Source organism: Epargyreus clarus, unplaced genomic scaffold (assembly GCF_041222505.1).
Source record: "Epargyreus clarus isolate Ecla_fem2 unplaced genomic scaffold, WU_Ecla_fem_2.2 ptg000005l, whole genome shotgun sequence".
In the NCBI taxonomy this organism is placed as follows: domain Eukaryota; kingdom Metazoa; phylum Arthropoda; class Insecta; order Lepidoptera; family Hesperiidae; genus Epargyreus; species Epargyreus clarus.
The window spans coordinates 10,347,551-10,368,586 of record NW_027332213.1 but is presented as its reverse complement, the minus strand read 5'-3'; the positions used below and the strand labels follow the sequence as shown (position 1 = coordinate 10,368,586).

The following is a 21,036-nucleotide window of genomic DNA, read 5'->3' as shown; positions in this document are numbered from 1 at the left end:
TTATTTCTGGTTTAAACTGGATTATTGTTTTAACTACTATTTCACTGTAGAAAAAATTGTACCGTTGCACACAATCCATCATTAACAAGACATAAAACTGTGTCGTGGATATGCGGTACTTAATACATTAAACGGAACACAGTTTTTACTGAACCGCCTCTTCCTTATTGTATAGATATTTCCTTTCATAGAAGTATATACTATGTTACCAATTAATTCGATATTATCACATATCACCATTTACGCCATCACTAAAGATTTGATTAATGTCATCATTAACTTGTATGTTTTCTTTGCTTTAAATTTCGTTTAAATGTCTAATAGAGGCAAATGCGCTCTGTTAACATAAGGGTGATTTAAAATAAAAGATATAATTTACAGTAACAGAATTTTTATTTAATGCAGATCCATCTCGCACTATAGCCGATATTGTACAAAAAATTATAATATCGCTTTCCATTCAATATATAATGATAGGTAATATATACTCGTATAATATTACACAACTTTTCACACAATTACAATCATAAAACACAAACATTTAAATCATTTTAACTAGTATCCCTCGACTTTAAGTATTTCTCTTCGTTTATTACTAATTAATATTAATCAATTATGATACATTACAATAAATTGGGCCTACCTAGTATTTACGTATGACAAATGCTTTGTAAGGACAAAATTACGTATTATAGGTATTTATGAGCACTTTTCAAATAAATAAATAAACAATATTGCGGTATTTCATTTAAATTAATTTGTATAAAATCGAAAATAGTGAGTCTAAAACAAGTGTATCAATTTAATTATCCAATTTTATCAACATTATTCAATGATAAGAAGCTTTATAAATAAGACGTTTATCATATTTACAATATCATTAACAAAAAGTAAATACAAGAAAACTTAGACGAAGATTCTTTCTTATATCTCGAATCGAATAAAAATAAACTCGATAATAACTCGAATAGTCGGCAAATAAATGAGGAACTTTCTGAGGTAAACTGATAATAAACGTAATAAATAGAAAATGAATTTGGCACTTTAATTCGTTGATAACTAAATAGAAATCGAAAGAATCTCGACCAAATTTTACTCGACTATCCTACATTAAGAAGAAATTACGTATATGTTTATAGGAATCCAAAAATATTACCACTACTGTATCTTAAAATAAATTATATTATTACTTAATTTAATTAGCTATTCGTATACTGGGCACAACTAGTTTTGATTCTTGTCATTTTTAAGTGACTATAGGTAAGCTATTTCACTAAGAATAAGTTAAGCTATCGACTAATAAATGGAATATTTTTCATTCTAAAGCCATTGCAATTACGTATATAGGTTATCTGGCGTGACATAAATGTATTCCAATGAAAAAAATACTAACAAGTGCGCTTATAACAATAACAAAACAATAAATCCCGAAAAAAAAACTCGGATTTATAAAATATATAAAAATAAAGCTTGGCTTTTAATCAGTGAAATGTAACATTCTAGTTATAAGTACGATTACAAAAACCACATAAGAAATATTACCACTGCCAACGAATAAACGATTCGCTATAAAATATATTTTCGCGGAAACACATATATAATATTAATAATATAAACAAACTGTATTAAAACAATGCTTGTGAATAAAAAAATAAAAATAATTGGTTGTTTTCGTTAACACCGCCTACACGATTGTCTTTTAAAATAGCTAGTGTCGTCAATATGCTATTATATGTATATATTGTATTTTATCGTTTAATTTAACTCGCTATTCGTTAGTCGCAGACAGTGAAACAATAAACTTAAAACGATAAATAAATTTAACATAGTCACGCCAGGAGAAATCTATTATATCTTGCCGCTTAGGCTAATGATTACGTATATTGTTTTTAAACGTATACACGCATTGTACATCAGATTTCGATTACAAATTCATACTAGTATCAGTATTTACATAAGATATATCATTTTACACGAACTATGCACTACCGTATGCCATGAGTATCATTCATGTTCACAGAAGCTTATACAAAAAGCCTTATAGGCCATTCCGTACGAATTATATGCCCCACTCTGATCAATGCTTTTATGTTCTTCAATAATACTTTGTTCAAAGGTACTACACGAAGTATATATGTACTACTTAAATCATTTATGTATCTTTTTTCATTTTATAAGGACCTTAGTACTTTTAACCTATTACAATGTAGCATTCCCAACACATTTGTATGTAAAAGACACAACTTTTATGATTTCGTACGAATTATCTGCGGGACTTAGTTCATACAGTCAACATAAGTCAGCGTAATGCGGTTTCGAAACGTTTCAACAATCATTTACGCCGTCCAAGGCTGAGTGACAATAAGTTTAGAGATTTACTCGCATCGATCCAGCCTCGCGTTTTGGCAGATAAACTGCGATTCCAAGTGAGCGATAGTGGGGCACAATTCGCACGATAAATAAAAACACAATTCAATTTGAAGCTCCAGGCTGCGGCGTAGCGGCCGTGTGCCGTGTACCTCAGCAGGCGTTCAAGATTTATACAGGGAGATGCGGAACAATATATCACGGGGCAGAACAACGCGGGAACTCGACCTATTCCTAGTGTGGAACAGCCACCGTACCGATGGAGCCGATACCAGATCGACCAACTCGATAGCGCTTCTCTCGCCACTCCCTACTCCCTAGGTCGCTACCCATACCCCATACGTGCCCCGGACCATTCCACCATCGTTATCTCTAGGTTTACATGACTCCGCCACATTTTTCTTCATCCGTTACACAACTTAATGACAGGAGCTAATTAATATTAATCGAAGAGTCTATTTAATATCATTTCCAGATTAACATAACGTATGCATACATAACTCAAGCTAAGCGATAAATAAGCGGACTCCAAAACGTGTATTTTTCATACGAGCTTCATATAATTTATAGTCGACGATGATATCGCGACTGGTTCTTTTATTTGTGAAATAGTGATACGCGGAGTGTGCTCGGTAAGCGTTACTAACGGGAAATTTTGACAATAAATCTTCGGCAGTCGATTGCCTAAGCGTTCGTGTGGGCTGGTACAAAAATTTATTCGACAGTCGACTTTGATATCTTGATCTCGCGACGTCAAACCGTGTCGGGCGAGTGGAGTAAATCAAGCGGCAATTCGACAATCCAAACAAAACACATTTCATTGCTAACAAAATGTGCGAGATCTCGGAATGCAATCACGGCGCGCGCTCTTAGACATTTCACTCGACACTTGACACTCGACACCTACCCTAGCATCGACTACGGTTTACACGCGACGACCACCTGAAACAAAAGGAAAAGCGAAATTAATTAAAATGCCAATTATAAAAAAAATAATTACAGCGTGACAGGGACAAATAATTCTTTTAAGCGACAATGGACAAGGCTATTCGGTACTGAACTAGTTTGCATAACGCCAGATTCCTCTATAATAAATTCGAATAAAGTTTAGCCCGATATAAATAAGACAACGTATTCATGTGAATAACGAACAAGCGGATTAGAGGTATATTCGTAGCAAATAATAGCTTCTCGAATATTTAGAAATCTTAAGCGAGCTAGAATAATATCTCGAAATACGTCGCTGTAAACAAGAACGGACTAAAATGCAAATAATTTCGCGCAAGCCCCATGGGTATGTAAAACAAACTCAGCATTCTAACAGCTCGGTATTATTTATCGCTTACGCTCACGGAAAGGCGATTTTTTTTTCAGTTTAAGTTAATTTCTAGCGTAATGCGTATTTGATAAAAGGCCGTATCTCTGGCAGGCAGGCTCCGACGAGCCGGCTCTGAAATTAAGATGTAACATGATGCGAGAACGAGCAAGAGCTGCTAGATTTATTGCTATACCACTTTGCATATGCTGATTTACAAAGACTAAGGATATCATATAGAGTAGCTCAGGTGAGTTTGCAGGTAAATTTAGGTGTGATTCTTTATTAAATCACGCTTGTTGAGATTTCGATTTGAAGAACTTTATTTTAACATCGTTGAATTGTAGTTAATATAATTTGGCATAAACTGTTCGTGTTGGTGTTGATATAATGTGATTAAAACTATTATTAAAACCTCATGTCTAGATCTTCCTTCTTTTTTACCCGACTGCAGATGAAAATGTTTTTTTAAGTTTAATTTTAAATTTAACATAAAAAATATATAATACGGATTTTAAAATATGAGATTTTTCTAAATCGTAACAAGGACTATATTTTTATAAAGTTTCATGTTTTTTTTTAATAATAAGTTCTCTAGTTAGATAAGTTAGCTCATTACTGACTAAGCTAGCTGACTATTACATACATTAGAGCTCAGAATAAGTAAAATATTTTAGGACTATATTGAACTGCAACCGAAACGAACATTGTCACTCAAGTTGACTATACATAGGTATCAGCTCTATCGATAAGTGGGTTCGAATAAAGTCTGCCTTTGAAATGTAAGTAGGTAGATAGATAATGCCTGAACAAATAACGACACCCTGATTTTAAACTGAAGAATACTGAACGATAACCGTACCATATACGTACCACTAGGATTGGTAAGATCTTCGAATGTTAGCAGCTATGACAACACTTTGATAATATGACCTTACAATAAAATTGAAACGATTCATTTGGATGGCACTAGCGACAGTAAGGTCGCCTTTCGTACGTTTATGACAAAAAGGGAGATGGGAATCAATTTACAATTTATATCCTTACTACAACCGATTAATAAAAATACCTGATAATTGTTCCAACTTGCAAATTTCGAAATGCAGAGGGAAAAAGATATATCAATAATGATAGCAAAATAAAATCAGTTTTTAAAAATAAGCAAAATTTTGAATTTGTGGTATTAACAACTCTATACAGATCCGCAGTGCTGACGCTCGCGATCCGTCGCGGCGGGCGCGAGCGGGACGACTGTCTGCGATCCGCAGTCAGCAGAAAGAAACATAACACATTGCTATACTCGCCTTGGATCTTAGTATTAGGAAAATAACATTTCGGATTTTAAACTTAAAATGGCTTTTGACTATGCGAGCTAAAGTGAAGCCAAACTCACAAAGTGATTTGAGATTTTTAAGATAGTGTTTTAGATAACTCGCTTCAAGTTTTAATATCAATACGCGGACTTAACTGAAGCTTATTTAGGGGTAAATATAAATTATGTATAAATACATGTAAATAGGTAAATATAATATTATTTTATATTTAAATATTCAGTTAAGATATAAAATTAAATAGAACACTGAAAAAAATAGATTCGATTAAATTTTTAGATAAGAAAGTAATACATATATAAATATTTTAGCGTAACATTTGTGAATGGCAGTAATAAATCGTTATAGGTCGGTTTTATTAGATAGATTTTAGGTAAGTCACAGTGGTACAAAGCTTACCTTCCATCTTCGAAAAAGTAATAAAGAAAAAGGACGCCATCCGAATAATTGATACCAATATGTGTTACCACTGCGGAGGATGCCTCATACAGACGATTAAAAAAAAGTACTTTATGGTTTTCTCTGTAAGCAACGATGAGTAAGTAGAATAATTTATTTACGACTTTAGAAAAGATTGAATCGCAAAACTTTAATACAGTAAACGAGTCACTGATAAACCGAGAAAGTGTATTCGATGGAAGCAAATGTAAATTTTAGTAACATAACTCAAATTCCGTTCTAAAACGGATACTCTGCCGCCGGTGACATAACACTCGTAGGTAACCGAAGCGCGGTCGACAACCTCGGTACATCCTGAATTCTATTCTATTTTAGCTGACCAGTACGAGTACAAGAACAATAGAAGAAGGGCAGGCAAGCGCTTCGTCAAGTGGGAGAGCCCATAAATTCTGTAGGACGCGCAATTTGTTGAATTACAGCATGCGCCAGCCAGCCACCGGGCCGACGCAAAATTAGCTCCCACAGAGATAAATTGAAGGCGGCCCGCTAAATAAATTATTTGGGAAAACCGAGAAAAAACGGGCGTCTTCCCTTGATAAGGGTTGCGAGCATTCTACCATGGAAATAATGAATATCGATCGCGTTTTTCGCAAGTGCTAGAGCATTTTGTCAAGTGTTGTATTTATTACCGACGTAAAGCTCATACTTATGATTCTCCAGTTTCTATTAAACATTTCATAACTGATGTCATTAGAAATAACGGTGAACTGTATATAATTGAGTTTAAAGAAAAAGATCAAGAAATTAGCTATAAGTCTCAACTTTAGAAACACATTTTTTTTTATAATATGGGAGTAGCAGACTAGCATGCAGTCCACCTGATGGTAAGTGGCTACTGCCACCCATGGACATCCGTAATCAACCCCAGATAGGATTAGATATTCCTACCTGAGGTCGGCCACAGATGCGCCGCTACCCCTGAGAACTAAGCTAGAACGCCTCGGAAAAGTCTGTCTCCCTTACCCCACCCTTCCAACCGGAACACAGCAGCGCCTAACACTGCTGTTATTAGGTAGAAATAGGTGTGGTGGTGGTGCTGCTGGAGTTGAACCACAAAGGGTTCTACCACCTTCAGTCCTACCTACCATATTGCAAGTTAAATCTTTTCCTCTTCACATAAAGTGGCTGAACTTAGTAATTGCAAGTTTACTATGACTATTATCACAACAATAAGATATTTCCACATTACGATTCAGATTGAGTGCCGATAAATAATTTTGCACCAAAGGAGCTTCATTTAAAGTGCATTGCAATCATTCAATTCTTGCTATCAAATACGCAATCTGAATAAAAAACAAAACGTATCGTATCTTGAATCGTTTGATTTGGAACCTGCTTTTGGAATTTAATCGGCGAATTATCACAATTGGGCATTTTGAATTGTGAATTTTTTCTCACGATGAAAATAGTATCTAAGTAATCAAATTTTAGAACTCAAAGAAGTTTTATTGAGACGTTTTTTACATATCCTTAATAGCGAATTAATTTAATTTATTAAAAGTTTCACATTAAGAGTTTTATCGAATGTCGAACAAAATTAAAGATGATACATAATATACTATTGGAGTGTAACCTAAGTCAGTAGCGCTTAATAATTCAATTATAAGGCTTCATGGTGGTGGCGTCGTCATCATCAAATTATCAAGTTCTGTTAGGAAGCTTATTGGCTGGATTTTAATGGGTAGGAAGGAACCTCTAAGAATCTGAAGAGGTCAGTTCAGAAGGCGATCATTTAGGGTTCTGAAATGGTAAACTAACAGGTCATTAACCTGTACCAAAATAGGTAGAGAATTCTCCACATTTCCTTTAAATGCCCAACAAATGTATGTATATTCAGAAATAGGTTTCAGCTATTTAAGTCACACTTGCGTAACCATAACTTAATCCCTTCAAGTACCGAAATATGCATAGTCTTACGTTACTTTCTATCACAAAGGGTAACCGTACCCTTTCTTTCAGCGAGATTAATCTTAGTTGTATATTCGAGATTTAGCTGGCAATAAGAAAGACATATAGGTGGGCTTACGGAGGGGCGCGAGTGGCAAATTGTCTCAGATTCACCCCCTCTCGCCAAGGATTTTATTACATTCGTTAACGCATATTAGATTAATGTGTAAATACTTTTAATTTGTATGCTAATCGCAAGAAGATTATAATAGAATATGTGAACTCAAATAAAGGTTACGAAATACGAAGGTAAGTTAAGGAAAAGAAAGCATAAATAATTCCTGAAATTGAGTAAATATTAATATCATCTCTACGTTCACATAAATGTAATTCTATGATTTCGAAATAATTGTCTTTTCCTAAGATCATGTCTTTGTATAATTAAAAAATAAGTACTTATAATAAAATGAACGTTTAAAAAAAATGTATCTAAGATCATATATGTTAGTTAAGTATCCTTATTTGAATCATAAAATTCTAAAACTGTGATAAAGTTCAAAATGCTTTAAAGATCGTGAAAATCAACCTTAGATCGGGCAGAAATAAAAAAAAAAATCGTGAAAATACTAGGTCACCTAATTTAGATACCACTTAGACATACTTTTGATTACTTCAATTACCTACAGTATCCTTTAACACAGTCCTTTTGTTTTACTTTTTTGTAAATATAACGTTTTCTTGTAACTTTCTAAGTATTTCTTGTTACAGAATTTGGAGCCATTTTTACACCGTGGATGTGGTACGGCCCCACCCTATCCCACCCCGCATACCTGTGCCGCTATTAATTCATCCCCACTCGACTCATGCGGGCCCTACCTGACGTATGTTACCCTACAAGTGAGCGCCATTACTATTATCATGTGATATTGAACTTTTTTAGGACACTGATTGATATTTTTTTATGGTTGCAGAAATGAAATTGTGTGTTGGGAACGGAAGAAGAAAAGCCAATTTTTGTAGTCGGATACCTTGAGAGTTTATAGTTTTTATTTAATCTTAATTACTAAACTTGTAGCGGCAAACTTGTACTTTCATTTTTGTATTATATTTATTAAATTTAGCCTAATTAACTAAATACACGCACACTTAGTCGGTAATTTATTTTAAAGGTTATTTTTCATTCAATATTCCTTGCAAGTACATACTATACATTGTGCTGAGCATAGACATAGAATTTTTTCGCTAACATCCTGTATGAGTATGTTTTTTTGTTTAATTTGATTTTGATTTGAAACAATAGGTACAATGATAAGTTTAACTACTCCTTTTAAATTATGTATAATAAGTTAATTATAGATAATTTTAGTTTAGCAATTGTATTTTCAGAAAGAAATATAGAATTTTGAACTTATTTTAAAACCAATTTATTAATGAGATCTGTACCAATAATTCTCTTGTATTTATGTTTACCGATATTTTTATATGGAAACAATAACCAGATCAAACCAGTTGTTTGTTTCATTTCATAACCCAACGTTAGTAATGCCAAGAAATAGATTTACGAGCAAACAATCAGTCGTCCAGTTGATTGATGTGACCGTCGTTGCACACATTTGTAACGGGGAACTTGCATTGCTCGAAGAATATATTGCCGTTTGACTTCTACACTATAAGGAATCTGAGTAGTGTAGAAGTCTGTGCACCTGATTTAAATTGCGTAAAGATAGCTCATCCGTTTTTATAATTTCTTGAAATTTGGAAATTTGTGTTAGGAAGGTATCTATTAAAGTTATAAAATTACTAGCTGACCCGGCAAACGTTGTGTTGTCATATAAATAAAAAAAATGTTAAGGGTGAACAACACTTAGAGGTATGAAAAATAGATAGTAACCAATTCTCAGATCTAAAATATATATCTATAAAATTTGGTGAAAATCGGTAAAGCCGTGTCGGAGGAGAACGGTAACTAACATTGTGACCCGAGAATTTTATATATAAGTTTTTTTTTAAAATTGGTAGAAATATGGTTGCTCACTTATTATTTATTATTTACGAAAATAAATTAATTTTCTATTTCAGAATTATTGCTATCTCATTTAGAGGCTTACTACATGACATAGGCTTTATTTATTTAGTGCCACTAAAACCGATGAAGCGTCAATGAACAACTGATAGCCTCATCAGTTGTAAGTGACTACGGGTGAGGAGATTTTAAAGGACTGTTCACTTATTGACGTACGATTTAGGAAAGAAGATTAAGCTCCTCGGGTAGAAAAGGAAACTGTAATCGATTAAGGTTCCCCTGTTCTGTTTAGGTTTGTCCCAGATACTCTTAAGCGGTTGTACGATTTACTAAAGTACAACACACACACAAATAGCAAATCTACTTCAGTTCCATAAAAAACGAGGAATTTGAAAGTCGGAGGCGTATTGGGAAACCTTCAATCGCCTTAAATTATTTTTTATTGATGAGGTTTCAATCCGGCAGCTAATGTGGAGATAATTTTATTCGTCCGCAGGTGTGTTATTTATCTAATTGGTAAAATATTACGATACATTATAGGTTAATGACTGAATAGATCGAAAAACGGTATAATTATCATATAACTTCTGGCGTCCCATTTTCATAACTTTGTGGATAAGTGTCATTTATTTACCCACGTGGTCAAATAGTCATTATCGATAGGTATCATTTACAGAGGTTACTCAATTCAATCCTGAAAGATGTACTAAACTAATTTGATTACTGATTTGAAACAAATTCTAATTTGTGTACAAATGAATTATACATGTAGCTTTGTAGTTATATTCCTAATAATTTATATTCACGGCACCAACAGAAGAGTAATTCAAGTGGAGCTACGAGTGTGAAATGTTCACTGTTAATATAATAAAAATAAAAATCTCGTGTCACAATGTTAGTTACCGTACTCCTCCGAAACGGCTTTACCGATTTTCACCAAATTTTATATGCATATTTAGTAGGTCTGAGAATCGGCTACTATCTATTTTTCATACCCTTAAGTGATAAGGGTTGTTCACACTTAACATTTTTTTATTTATATGGCAACACAACGTTGGCCGGGTCAGCTAGTATTTTGATACAAAAATTATTACAGCTATTTTATTGTTTTACATACAAAAAATGTACCCATACGCAAAAATATTTATATTAAAAGGGTACAAAAAAGGCTTTCCGCGTTGAATTTCGATCCGCCCCCGCTTGGCACATTAATCAGGATTTTGGACGGGCGAAGCTAAAATTTTGAGCGGTTTAAGCTGGGCGTAAATTTCGCGAAACATGACACAATGGAAAAAATCCGACCAAAAGTTACCTACTTCAAATATTTGGCTTGCACTCGTATCGCATAAATGTTTTGGAAAAAAGGTATTTGATGTAGGTTTGGATTATAACATTAAAAGTTTGGTAAATACAGAACTGTACATTGCTGCTTTTATTGCCATTTTTAAAAGGTTTCGTCGTATACCGTTCCACGTTTAGTAACATTACTCTTGTATACTTTGTATTTACTTCTTGTATTTTGAAGGTGGTAGAACCATTTGTGGTTCGACTCCGGCGGTACCACCGCCACACCTATTTCCACCTCATAACAGCAGTTCTGGTTTGAAGGGTGTGGAAGGGAGACATACTTTTCCGAGGTGTTCTAACTTAGAGTTACTAACTCTAGTATACTACTCTCCTCAATTAAAAGGAAATAACTGAGCCCAACAGTGGGACATAAAATTGAAGTCAAGTGCATATAATGAAAACTGAGGTGCTGCTTAACAAAATGCTCACAAATTTGTTACAAAGACAAAATAATTTTAATAATAAACAAAATACGATAGATAGATACTATGGTACATTATGGTATTATATGGTATGGTGGTATGGTATGGTATTATGGTATGGTATGGTACTATGATACATTATAGTAGATAGTAGTCCTTATGTGTGGTAAAAACCAGTCAACGACTTTTCATACAACTCATGTGTTTGGAATTGGTTACAGATAGTCGACAAGGACGTGAAATAAATCGGACCTTATGTTCGTCTGTCACTTATTACATCGGTAAGTTACAAGAAACTATCAGATCTTAGACACTTACTTAGACACTTACAACCCCTCAGGAACATATGTTCGAGATCTATTTTTTAACCACTGAAACTGTTAGCACGCACAGTCGTTTGTCGCCATACTGAACTTTCACACTGTACAGATTAATTTTATTTTTGGACACGACTAATGCGACGAACGCACAGGCCTAATCTTTCTTTCTTTCTTTTTCCTTGCTATTTATTTCCGTAACACTAAGTAATGTGTCACCATTAGAGACTATGTGAGGGCTGCATCGGACGACTATTTTTGGTTCAAACATTAGGTTAATTCCTACACGGACTTGAAAATACTGGTGGAAGATTAACCTGGGCTTTACTTGCTTGTCGCAGTTGTGTTAATTCAAGACTGAGTTTCGTACTAAAGCTTTTTTAACTTGGATGTTATTAAACCCAACGTTATATCGATTTTAATGAGAACACGAAAAAATAATTTTGATATTCAATTTACAAATTTCTTGTAAAATTTGATAATAGTCAGATATCTATTTAATTATGGTTAGGAGTATAATGATTAAAACAGACATTAAAACAAAATCTATAATCAATTTTTGACAAGAAATACAAAAGTAAATATTTCTAGAGAAAAACAGAGGGTAGTGATAATAAATTTCATTACAAGAATCATAAATTAAGGGTGACTTTTGCAATCACCGTACATGAATTACGTATATTAGAATATCTTCAAAACAAACAAGATACTACGTAAATTTTCAGAAGTACATTAAACGTCGACACAATGGAGAAGAATATTTAAGTGTACGCCGCCTTGAAATATTGTTCAGTGCTTGAAAGCGCGCAAAGAAAAAAAATTAGAAAAATATTTTGTTGCCAAATATTGAAACGAGAAAAACTATTTAATCCGAGAACTTTTGTAGGTTGGTACGTTGGTATAAATCAGTGGGTTGTCTGCGTCGATGCCAAGGAAATAAGATGAGATTGAGTTGGCACCACTGCAATTTATACAGCGGCTTCGTATGCATAATCTGTCATAGTTGGTGCACATGATACGGACTCGAGGTGTAGGCGCTATTAATTTTATGAATAATCCGTTACTTGTAATAAATTTCTTTCGTTTAATTAACTATGATTATTTGTTATTTCTTTATAGTGTCAGTGCTTCCGTTGTTGCTAAACGATGGGAAAAGATACCTATGAAGCGTTCCAGCTTAGTTGGTAGAGAAAGCCGTGAACCTATCTACGATATGAAACCCGTTTCCTATTAGACTTTCGTTAAATATTATTAAAACTATGTGTAGATATGACAGTTAAAATTAGAAAAATAGGTTCATATTCCTGCATCAGTGGCTATATAATTAGCGAACTCACAAAGTTTCTACATGCCTATTTGTACACAATTTTCAGCGAGGAAATTAAACGCAATGGCTGCCAAAATTAGAACTATTTACGTGCCAACTGAAATACTTTTTAGAAAATCGTATTTCACTCGCCAAAGTAATTTATATGTGGTTTTAATTCAAACTCCTTTGATAAAGTGTACTAGTGGCTAGTTTTAAATAGCTCATACAATGTTTAGTAGCTATTAACAAGGTAGTGAGTGTCTTTAATTGGTAATTATAGTTTTTAATGCAGCTTACTTACTAGAAATCTAGATAAGACCGAGTGATTACTACGTCCATTTGAGTTTAATAGTATCAAAATTGATAATTATTAATACAAAAATATAGCCCTATCAGCTTTGAAAGCACGTTTTAGTATAATTTAACTCATTGAAACATATGTTTTAATATATCAGATATTGTATATGTAATTTTAAAATACAACTGAAATGACTTATACCAAACTTAACATTTTAACACTGTACCTATTACAGTGATATTTTATACAACAGCAACACAATTAAATTAAATCTAATATTTACACTTTGTTTCGACATAATTTCTTAACAAGGGCAAAACGCTAGCCTTCACAGAGAATCTGTAGGAGAGCAAAAAAATAAACAATTTCTCGGAGAGTAGATTACTCCTGGGACGTGATCTTTATTGCCACGAATCACGTGATCTCACAATAAACTATTTTTCATCACTGTTATTTAGTGAAGCGCTGTGTTCACACTTTTTATTTTTTCCCTCTATTTCCTAAGAAAAATAACAATCGTGACCATAGATCAACGTCAGCGGAGCTCGTTACCGAAATCACGTTTATCATAGATCACATTTGTCTAAGGCTTTAGTTATTAATGTTAGATAAAAGACCATAACTGCTTAGATTTGGGCAATGGAATTCAAACCTTTCTGTTGTGCCTTAAGGGACCAGATTCTCTTATAAGTGAGTATGTATTAGAGCAAAATTGTAAGGAAGGCAGCATGGAGGAGTCGCGAGCCACACACGACGAAGAACGAGCGAAGCCGGGACGCGGACTGAGTTATGTGACCGCGATATATAATATTTATGAAATATGCTTTATACTTCGTAAAACCTAGCGAGTTTCGGAGATGGGTAAAGAATTGTCTCCTAAACTTATACTTCTCGCGTTTAAAAGATGTCCTCGAGTTTCAGTATAAAATTTTGCCTTGTTTAAAATACATTCCTATTTTTTAAACAGTTTTGGCTAGTTAAGAAGCCTTTTAATAAAGAGACCTTGTATTAAAATGTTTTTGGAAATGTAAATAAAATACACATAGGTATGTACCTTCCACACCTCGTAAGATCATAAAATGTACGTAGGTACCCGTATTTACTTACATTTTAGCAGTAGGCATTATAAGCAAAGGAGAAAACAAAATCTTTGTGTTCATATATAATTCCTTTGTGCCATAATTAAATTGGATTCAACGCGTAATTAACTTAATTATGATTGCATAGGACTGAAATGTTACTTCGCATGCATTAACTCATATGTGTCTATTATTATAATCTCGATTATCTTTCGTATTAATAACTTTCTAAGAATAAATGAATTGTATTTAATTTAAAGTTTTATTAATAAAATAATAAATTTAGCGACAAGCAGATGTCTTAATAGTATTGATTTATATTTTGATTAGTAGGATTTTGGAAATATATTTTTAAATTATAAATTTCGTTCTGGGTGTTTCTCTTCTTTGTACGTATGTATGTGTCCATGATTAAAATTTACGAAACGCTCTACAGTTAATTCAATACGCAATTAACACACTATACCCAAGTTTTACAGAATGAGACAATCTTATGAATAACACTATCTGTACTTATATACAGTTGTTCAATGGAATGCCGCAAGATGGCGCCGGCACGAGACGCTATTTGTCAAAAGGAAAACAAACAGCACAGAAATAGTTTCAGTTGACAACTTTATAGCGTATCGCGGGTTCGTCTCACCGAGCGTGTGCGATTATGTGAACGGCAGAATATATTCTAGTAACGTTCTTCATGAAAATATACCATTCTGTATACTATGAACACACTGGAATCAAGCTTTCTCGTTCACGTAACAGAAGCGAAAGTTATGTTGTGGCAATCATTACAAAGTGTCAATGTAGGCGTATATCGTAGAAGTAAAAATTAAGTTAGACATGAAAATATCTTCAGAAATAGTAACGCATCTGTTTTCGAATTCTGAATAGACTTTCATCTCACTTAGGGTCGATTATAAGTATCCACAAACGGCATTAGGTACCCACAATTGCTGTTTCCATGAATCATGATATTTTTTCATAATCTTTTAGTAATTGATTAGTTAGGATTATGCATTAAAGGTGCCTTTAACAGGATGAGGCGCCAAACGTAGCCGATCAAATAAAAATATAAAAAAAAACAAATAAAGAAAGCAGGACAAAATAGAATTATTTTCCTATTTTAATAAAACCATAAGACATGCATCTTAGCTGCGACAGAGATTGATCACGGCAGGTGATAAATATTAAAAAGCTACTAATATTAAAGTCGGAACACGTAACTAGTTTCTGAAGATATTTGTCTAAACAGAAGCCGCTGGCAAGGAGAGGAGATAATAAGGGCGGCTACATCATCACGAATGTAGATACCGAATACATATTACACATTATTATATCTATTCGTATTTGTGCAATATCGCAGTATTAATAAAATTACTTGTTTTGCTTACACGAACTTCTAAAAATTACTAGTATTTTCAAATTTAAGATGAAATAAACAATATTTACATGACATAATAATATATATCCAGCATCTTTTCATAGCATTCTTTTCTATAAACAATAAGCACAATCAAGATATTGCATAGTGTGTAGATCTCATACGAAAATTTAGCGGTTTTATCATATAATGATTATACGTCATCATAAGGCTGTCATTTAAACGTGTCTAATGAGATCAAGTATGATGAATTTATTTCTATCCTATTTTCCTGGCTATGAACAACGAAGTTTTCAGAGTTGTATTACCCACAAAAATATGCAAATAATATCACATCTCCTACAAGTAAATCCAGCAAAGTAAAAATAAGTAAGATGAGTCGCAATTAAAATCTGCAAGTTTGCGTCCAGCCTACGGAGGGTCGTTGAAGTTAGGCGGGACAAGAGCGCAACAAGAATAATACAAAATGTTTTTCATTTTCTTTATGTCACCCCCGGCAGTCGTAAAGGCATTAAGCGTGACCAAACTTTTGTTTGATACCGATGTGAGCATGAGAGCAATGATACCTACGTTACTGTTCTTTGCATTCTTAACTTGCTAAATTTTTGCGCTGTGGAGAAATTTTAAAAGGTTTTTGTTTAGTTTATACTGTAACTAATATTTTAAATGCACCCATAAAAAATAAAATAAAATAAACCTAATTGAATTACTATGAACAAAAAATCGACGGATCATATCCGATGCATAAATTGATCGAGATCATGAGCATGTAGGTCATTGGAGGTGTACGTGTGCAACTAAATCTCGTACTAAGAAATATTAATGACGTAAGTATATAATCTATAGATTTTATGTAGAATGCATCAATGCGATGACTTCCAAATAAGGAGTTTTCAGACCTAATATGTACAGAAAACAGATCATGAAAGATAACATACGAGTATGTCCTTAGTCAAACTTTAAATCTTCTTCGGGACTATCTCTTTAAACTACGTAACGCATGTTATACCACCACGAACTTAAATTACACTTAAAAAGCTATTACTCCTACAAAGATGTGATATTTCTCGCTTTTTTCACACACGCTCTATATGAACGTGGCACACACCTAGATACTTTATGGGACATTCCCAGTTTTGTCACGAATCTTGATCTCCAAGATAAAGTAGGGGAGACAAGAAAAATGGATATTGAAGAATTAACTTGATTTCGCCGAAATAAAAATGAGGCCGGATAACAAATTGGGTGGAATGGTTAAAGTTATATAATAAAAGTATGGGGTAATCATGGTCTTCCATTTTAAGATTTAAAATTATTAAAACATACTCCTATATCATTTGTCCTAGTGCTGATTGGTATAATTTGTATAATACGTACCTATAAGTAACAAAGTATCCTGAAACTGGCTTTAAACCGATTTTTGTCCTACTGCTGGGAATGGGTATTTTCCCACAATTCTATTAAGCATACCTACTTCACTACGTAGCTTCATTGTGATTTTGTGATGTTGATTATTGTCCTAAAGCTTAAAACAAAGTCAAACTTGACTAAGTGTGAGGATGGTAATAAAATCACACGGAAACGCTCATAAAAAATAACCACCGTCCATTACTGACCGTACGTCGACGCTTCGACGAAAATGAAATAATTAAAAACGCCTATTATCTAATTCCTTACAGTTTTTATTTATTTTATAACTTGTTACTTAAGTTAACATTATACGTTAACAGTATACGTAAGTACGCGTCGCGACTCAGTAAAATCGTAATTAGATAATATATAATTTATAACCACAGATATGCTTTTAACTAGTTAAAAACATCTAATGAGGTGGGCGAGGCGTTCGTACGCACTAGTAAACTATTTTTATTATTCTTTTATTTTAATGTGGTCAGGTGAAGGGCTCGTATGCTTCATAAATTCAGCAGACGGAAGTTAATTAAAATATAGTTTTATCAAGATTTAATTTAATTTTTAAGCGTCGTATACAAATAACGCTCATCGATTTATTAACTTTAACATGTCGTAAATATTACGATAAGAATTTATATATTAAATTTACAGTGGGATTGAATTCATTAAGTGAAAATTGGTTTGTAGCTTTCTCGAAAAGTAGCGAATAAAAACAAATAAAATGAAACTGGATGTTTTTATGTCTATAATCATGTTAACTCGTTAATATCTGACACCTGAATTTCATATTCATAATGTGGAAAGCTAGTGTTTGCCAAATAACCAAAATGATAGACTTCACACACCATTGAAAAGCTTTTGAAAAATGAGGCAAACTTCCCTCACGATGTTTAATTTGTATAAAGTTACACTAAATTTTAATACACACGTAAGTAAATTGGAATAATCAGAAATCTTTCAATTTGATGTTATTACAAATCAATTATGTTAAATATAATTACCTAATCTTTTTCATACAAATTTTGAGATAATTCGATGGTCGTTTTGTAGATTGTACCCAATCTAGTAGAGGGCGGAGATTGAACGAAGATTGAGCGCAGTGTAATCACATTATTAGGTGGTACCTCGAGATAGGTTACATTAATCCAAATTACGGAATTGTGCGTTACTAAACTTAGATCTGGCTATCTATGTCACACCCATATAAATAATATTATGTAACCGTTTGAAGCCCTTAAATTACAGAAATATCATAAATACAGAGTATTGAAAAGACACAGATAGATAAGCACCAAGTTACGTTCTGGTTATTTCAGATCAATATCACCTACAGAGGTTGTTACTACCTATTTGATATCACTAAAATATAGGATACAGACTGCGTTTAACTTGACACATTAACAGATTAAATATTTTTAATATTAAACGATACAATACTAATTTATACCAAACCGAAACATAAAAAGTAGGTAAGGAGACACTGTTACCGTGTACCCAAGTCCGACTCTACAATACAATTATTTTGTGAACTCTACTACTGAGAGCACGGAGGCGGTGTAACCCGAGTAATTACTTTATTAGGTGATACCGGAAGGCGGTCGTCCAAATTACGCCACAGTATCAGCCCTTAAAAACGAGCGCTTCCACCCTCTCTCGTTAAGGGTTGTATCAAAGTTGTTGATAGGGGTAAACTTTTGTCAAGTAAAAGATTATTGTGAATTCTACTTATTATTTTTAAATATTTTGCTATTAGAATTGAACAGAACAGTATTATTGCATATTTTTAATTTCAATTGCTTTATATTTTTCTACATTTTAAAATAGAATGTCCGATATACCTAATTATTAGAATGATGATAGACAGAACACCTTATAACCAATCCCTTCTCAATATTTTTCCTGTAAAATGATGTGTTGACAGCTTGATAATGATTAAAAACGATTGATCTTAAACTTAATTAAAATTCACTATAAAGTTAATCTTAAATATAACCCAAACATCAAATGACAAATGTCTATAAGTGACTGTCCAAATGAATTGTAAAACTAGCTAAAATTTATATGTATGTCAAAGTCATAAAATCGGTAAAAATATAGCTCTCACGTTATTCACAGTGCCGCATAATAGAGATGTGTTGGGAAATCGTTCGATAATGCATAAATTTAGACACATTTCAATGTTAATTCGTCGATATCGCGCGTAGATCAATGTCGACGAAACGGCGCATCACTAACTGCGTCATAAAAATGTCAACTCTATTGCGTTTTACTGTTCTTAATGACAGGTAAGTAGTAGAAACTGTCAAAATCTATTGTAACGCTTGGGAAAACTTTCACTGTAGGTATGGGTACTTATTTTATTTGTTTAGACGTTTTTACAGCATACAAGAATTAAGTCCATCTGAGAATCAGGGATCCCATCTCTACCATTCATAAAAATCTGTAATTATAGTGCTCAGGAGTAGCACGTTGTCTCTACCTCGGATTAATGACTTTGATTGGTATGCACTCTAGCTCAAATATTACACAAATAGTTCAATATGATATTTATTATACTTACAAAGAAAGTTATCGTAGGTTATTTATACAATACTCGAAACGAACGTGGCTTGAAAACTGAGGATGTCCTTAAATCTTAATATTTTTGATTTAGAGAAGAAAATTCGCACTTACTTTGTCGTTCGCGTTCGTAAATTAAACTTTACATCATGTAACAGCACTTCATACTGAAACTATCACTAGCAACGGAATTAAAAACTTCAATTATTTTCGTGCGAACTAGCAGTCAGACTCAAACGCCGTAGTAAACTGTACCAGGGTCTACCTGTGGCTTCTTAATAGGTTCCATAATATTTTATGGTCACCTTTGTAAATAGGGGTAAAACGTTTGCGTAACGACCGAACCGTTAAACGTTCGTTTTTTGAAACTCAATAAAAGAATGAATGAACAATACCCTCTCAACTTTTGTTCATAATCCGGCGTGACGCTTTTGTTTTTAATTGTCTTTCTTTTTGTTCTCTTTTTAAAGTTTATAGCGCTAAAGTTTGCTTAGAAATTTCTTTTTAACGGTGAAAGCATGACAAGCATGGTACCGTTCTAGGAAGTCGCCGACGGGATAGGGATATGCCAAAAAGAGATAAAGTAGTTTTATTGATCTATACGGACGTTCGAGCTTTGCGAGTGTGGGTTGAATGAAACGAAGATAACTTACCGCCCCAAGATCATCTGTCCCGCTCGCGCCTATTATTATTTATATGGCCCCATCCCTCTCGGGCCACGTGACCTAAGCAGGGTGTAACTCACCCTACCGCGGCCATAACTTACTCATAGCGATAGGCGGTACGGTCGCGAAAAACATGTCCACTTTATTTTTATTTTAATCCGCAGCTTTTTATTCGGAAACTCGTATGGATTTTATTAATTCCTTTATTTATGACTCGTTGATGATACTGTATAAATCTAGTATGAACTGATTACCAAATTGATATGGAGAACATAAATATTTAGGTCTTTCAAATACGTAGCTTTAAATAATTAGCTAATAGAGAGTAGAGACAGACTCTATCTAATATCAATCCCATAATTCAATACTTACTGAGTTCAACTGTCAAGTATGTTCAGTATTCCATCAATATGAATTACCTACAGTCTGTTTGTTTAGTTGAATCCTACAATGCCTATGTATAAAATATATTTTAGAAGCTTATATTTAATGAAACTATTAATATATTATTAAAATAATATAAAATTAATAAAAAGGTCAGTATAACTAGAAATACAATTAATGGATTCCATAACTAAACCAGGAAATAACTTTTTATACGCCGCTGTTAATTCCAAATGTGCATCCCATAAATTACGGCTCCTCTACCACCCGTCTCTGTCTTACATCTTGTGTCTTCTTCTAGTTTAACCGGCAAGGTCAGTTGGTACTAACTTTCACGTTTGGTTAAAATTACATTAGAAATCTTGTTCTGTAACTCGGATTACCTTCCTACATTGGACTCTTAAACGAAAGTGATTGTATAATGATACTAGCTGACCCGGAAAACGTGTTTCCATATAAATAAAAAAATATTAAGGGTGAACA

General features: G+C 33.3%; 1 protein-coding gene across 1 annotated transcript in view; it reads right to left on the bottom strand.

Annotated features, from left to right (window-relative positions):
- Positions 1 to 374: 374 nt before the first annotated feature.
- The window catches only part of Ubx (ultrabithorax), a 160,685-nt gene continuing 140,023 nt past the window's right edge, over positions 375 to 21,036 (bottom strand). The window contains exon 3 of the mRNA XM_073073135.1: positions 375 to 3,309. The gene's annotated coding sequence lies outside the window, so the exon portion shown is untranslated. The remainder of the gene's footprint in view (positions 3,310 to 21,036) is intronic.